Source organism: Indicator indicator, chromosome 11, assembly GCF_027791375.1.
Source record: "Indicator indicator isolate 239-I01 chromosome 11, UM_Iind_1.1, whole genome shotgun sequence".
NCBI classification, from domain to species: Eukaryota; Metazoa; Chordata; class Aves; order Piciformes; family Indicatoridae; genus Indicator; species Indicator indicator.
The window spans coordinates 33,522,725-33,527,946 of NC_072020.1; positions in this window are offsets into that span (position 1 = coordinate 33,522,725).

The following is a 5,222-nucleotide window of genomic DNA, read 5'->3' on the forward strand; positions in this document are numbered from 1 at the left end:
GACTGAGAGGGGATTTGATCAATATCTATCAATATCTGAGGGCTGGGGGTCAAGAGGGAGGGGACAGGCTCTGCTCAGTTGCACCCTGGGACGGGACAAGGGACAATGGATAGAAACTCCAGCACAGGAGGTTCCACCTCAGCATGAGGAGGAATTTCTTCACTGTGAGAGTCCCAGAGCACTGGAACAGGCTGCCCAGAGAGGTTGTGGAGTCTCCTTCTCTAGAGACTTTCCAGGCTGTCTGGATGCATTCCTGTGTGACCTGTGCTGGATTCTATGGTCCTGCTCTGGCAGGGGGGTTGGACTCAAAGATCTCTGCAGGTCCCTTCCAACCCCTAACATCCTGTGAGCTGTGAGCCTGTGAATATTTTCAGTCCTTGGAGCTGTGTTTGAGACGCTTGCTGAGAGTCACCTGTGTTGGCTGCTACTCACATAACAACAGGCAAAGTGACCATGGTGACACTGTTCAAATTATCAGTGCCTGTGGTGGCTGGAAGGAATGACAAGCATGGCTTCATTCCTTCTGGTTGGTAACTGTTTAGAGGAGGAAGTTCTTACTCCCTCTGACCACAGAGGTTTGCCGCGTGTGCAGCTGGTAGCTGAATCTGGCTGAGTGCAGGTCTGTCTTTGCTCACCAGGCTGATCATATCCAGCTCAGTAGCCATCACTTCAAATACAAATAATAATAATATCACTGTGTCAGGAGTGATCTGGGCAAGACACTGAGGCATAACACAGGCGGGCTCAAGACTCAGGACAGCCAGCAAGGTCGTTATTATCACTGCTTGTAGAAATGGCCCAGGTGAGCCTCATGAGGTTCAACAAGAGCAAGTGCAGGGTCCTGCAGCTGGGCTGGAACAATCCTCACTGACAGTACAGACTGGGGAGGAGGTGACAGAAAGCAGCCCTGAGGAAAAGGACTTGGGGGTGCTGATGGATGAGAAGCTGGACAGGAGCAGGCAGTGTGAGCTTGCAGCACAGAAGGCAAATCCCAGCCTGGGCTGCATCCAAAGCAGCATTGCCAGCAGAGCCAGAGAGGTGATTCTGCCACTTTGCTCTGCTCTGGGGAGACCTCACCTGGAGTGCTGTGTACAGCTCTGGAGCCCTCAATAGAGGAAGGACATGGAGCTGATGGAGAGGGTCCAGAGGAGGCCATGAGATGATCAGGGGTTGGAGCAGCTCTGCTATGAGGACAGTCTGAGGGAGCTGGGGGTGTTCAGCCTGGAGAAGAGGAGGCTCTGGGGAGACCTAATAGCAGCCTGGCAGTACCTGAAGGGGGCTCCAGGAAGGCTGGAGAGAGACTGTTTGCAAAGGCCTGCAGGGACAGGACGAGGGACAATGGCTTCAAACTAGAGCAGAGCAGATTGAGATTGGATGTTAGGAAGAAGTTCTTTACTCTGAGGGTGGTGGAACACTGGCACAGGTTGTCCAGGGAGGTGGTTGAGGCTCCTTCCCTGGAGATATTCAAGGTGAGGCTGGAGGAGGCTCTGGGCAGCCTGATCTAGTTGGGAATGTCCCTGCTGACTGTGGGGAGGTCAGATTGGATGAGCTTTGGATGTCCCTTCCAGCCTGGACCATTCTGTGATTCTAAGTGCCAAAACTCTTAAGTGTAGATTAGTTTAGATGCACAGCAATGGTTGTATCCAGAGATATCCTACAGACATTTTTCTAGGACCCTACAGACAATTTGGATCTCACACTTGTGCTACTCTATTGCTTTCAACAGAGTTATTTGAACCATTTTAAGGTGTTGTGTTTTTGCAGAATAGTTTGAACATCTCAGGTTTGTTTCTGGTAAGCTTTTGCTCTCACTACCATGCCTTACGTAGATTTTTATGAGAGAAACCACATTTGTTTTAACAGTTAAGTTGTTATGGCTGGAAGCAATTTTCTTTAGTGTAACATTTCAGGAGCCCTTTATGGCTAGCAATATTTCATTGAATGCCTGAAGACTGAGCCCTACTGCATGACTTTATCATGTATAAAGCTTATTATCTGGCATAATTTGGTGCATAGCAGGCTTATTTATTTAAAAGGTCACACAATCATATTTTACCACTGGTAATGGCATTTTTATCCATTTAATAGGTTTATCCTAAAGCATATTCATTCCTAATGCATTTTATTCTGAAGCCAGTTAATAGCCTTAACTCTTCAGGCTCTTGGCAGCACAGAGAAGCCAGCAGTTCAAAACAATAATGTGAGCAGCTGAGCTTCATCCCAGACTGACATGGTGTTCCATGTGTCATCTCCTGACAGAGCTTAGCACCTTAAAGCATTGAGCCTTAACTAATAGTTTGACCTCCAGGTTACTGAAACAACAACTGGGGGAAAACTCCACTGTTATATAGAGAGCTGCTCAAGGCCCTTAACTTACCAGCTACCCTTTGGGTAGATACAGGTAATAATTCCTGAGGCCGCATCATGTTTTGATTTATTTCCCAAAGACATTTTACTGATTTGAATATGGTTCTCATTGTTTTGCCTGGATGTAAAGAGTCAGTCCTCTCAGGGCCAACGCACCGAGACACATGGCACCTCTAATGAAAGGCTGTTCATTTCCTACACTCTTGGGCTGCTTACAGCCCAGATAATCATAGAATGACAGAATGGTCCAGGCTGGAAGGGACATCCAAAACTCATCCAGTCTGACCTCCCTGCAGCCAGCAGGGACATCCCCAACTAGATCAGGCTGATCAGGGCCTCCTCCAGCCTCACCTTGAACATCTCCAGGGAAGGAGCCTCAACCACCTCCCTGGGAAACCTGTGCCAGTGTTCCACCACCCTCAGAGTAAAGAACTTCTTCCTAACATCCAATCTCAATCTGCTCTGCTCTAGTTTGAAGCCATTGTCCCTCGTCCTGTCCCTGCAGGCCTTTGCAAACAGTCTCTCTCCAGCCTTCCTGGAGCCCCCTTCAGGTACTGCCAGGCTGCTATTAGGTCTCCCCAGAGCCTCCTCTTCTCCAGGCTGAACACCCCCAGCTCCCCCAGCCTGTCCTCGTGGCAGAGCTTCTCCTCTGGACCCTCTCCATCAGCTCCATGTCCTTCCTCTATTGAGGGCTCCAGAGCTGTACACAGCACTCCAGGTGAGGTCTCCCCAGAGCAGAGCAAAGTGGCAGAATCACCTCTCTGGCTCTGCTGGCAATGCTGCTTTGGATGCAGCCCAGGCTGGGATTTGCCTTCTGTGCTGCAAGCTCACACTGCCTGCTCCTGTCCAGCTTCTCATCCATCAGCACCCCCAAGTCCTTTTCCTCAGGGCTGCTTTCTGTCACCTCCTCCCCAGTCTGTACTGTCAGTGAGGATTGTTCCAGCCCAGCTGCAGGACCCTGCACTTGCTCTTGTTGAACCTCATGAGGCTCACCTGGGCCATTTCTACAAGCAGTGATAATAACGACCTTGCTGGCTGTCCTGAGTCTTGAGCCTGCCTGTGTTATGCCTCAGTGTCTTGCCCAGATCATTCCTGACACAGTGATATTATTATTATTTGTATTTGAAGTGATGGCTACTGAGCTGGATATGATCAGCCTGGTGAGCAAAGACAGACCTGCACTCAGCCAGATTCAGCTACCAGCTGCACACGCGGCAAACCTCTGTGGTCAGAGGGAGTAAGAACTTCCTCCTCTAAACAGTTACCAACCAGAAGGAATGAAGCCATGCTTGTCATTCCTTCCAGCCACCACAGGCACTGATAATTTGAACAGTGTCACCATGGTCACTTTGCCTGTTGTTATGTGAGTAGCAGCCAACACAGGTGACTCTCAGCAAGCGTCTCAAACACAGCTCCAAGGACTGAAAATATTCACAGGCTCACAGCTCACAGGATGTTAGGGGTTGGAAGGGACCTGCAGAGATCTTTGAGTCCAACCCCCCTGCCAGAGCAGGACCAGAGAATCCAGCACAGGTCACACAGGAATGCATCCAGATGGGGCTGGAAAGTCTCTAGAGAAGGAGAGATGCCAGCTCACACTGCCTGCTCATGTCCAGCTTCTTATCCATCAGCATCTCCAAGTCCTTTTCCTCAGGACTGTTTCCTATCACCTTCTGCCTCAGTCTGTATTGATAGTGAGGATTGGTCCAGCTCTCTTCATAACTGATCTCCTCATCAAATATTCATTTGAGCTGCTCCTTGTAAAATATACCAGTAGCCACCATAAGGTTGCCCGGCTCTGGATGAGAGTGATACACAGAACCTTGCAGGTGACATTGCAGACATTTTCTCCCCTCCATATGACTGGCAGAGTCTTCTCAAGATGAGGAGAAGGTATCATTTGCATCTCTGCTCTGCCCAGAGCTGAGGTTTGTGTTTGTGGTACACTACATCCCTCCAAGGATTAACAGAGTTTACAAAGAGAAAAAGCAAACTGGATTTGTTTTGGTGGCTCAGAGGGCTCAGAAGGAAAAGGGTGGAACTGAGCCACATGTCTTCTGAAGCAATGGTTTGATCTGGTGACAGCAGCACTGTCACACTGGGGACATCCTGACCAGCACCAAGCCAGTGTCACATAATACCAGCATGAGTGGTGGCAGCCTACAGCTTAGCTAACTTCCCAGTGAGCAACAGTGCTTTGAAATAAGATGCTCTGCAGGATGCTGTGTTATAAGAGATTTTGAAAAAGGCAGGGAGAAAAAATAATCTTAGAACAATGCTCATTACAAAAGACACCAGAGGGAGAAATGTTGTTGACCCTGGAGAAGATTCGGTGGTGGAGAGAAGGAGCAACTGTCAGAGTGAAAGGCAGCAGTTGCCTACTGTCTCTGGTGATGTCTTCTCTGAGGCAGTACAAAGTTTTGGTAGAAATCACCTGCAGTTAAATCATGTAAGCCTTGGTGTTTCAGTGCAGGTAAAGAGTAGCTCTTTGTACATCCTTCACACAATCCTTGCTGCTTCTCTTTCAAAAACTATGACTGCACCAATAAGAAAATAAATAAATCCTTGATTCATTAGCTGATGACAGATGACACCAGCAAACTAAGTAACATTTAGCACAAAAAGGAGAAGGTGAGTAGCAATGTTACTGACCTGCAACACAGAATCACAGAAACATTCAGGTTGGAAAGAGCCTCAGGATCACCAAGGCCAACCCAGAACCCTACTCTACAAGGGTCACCCCTAAACCATAGCCCCAAGCACCACATCCAAACTACCTTTAAACACATTCAGGCTTGGGGACTCCACCACCTCCCTGGGCAGCACATTCCAATCCCTCACCACTCTTGACAGGA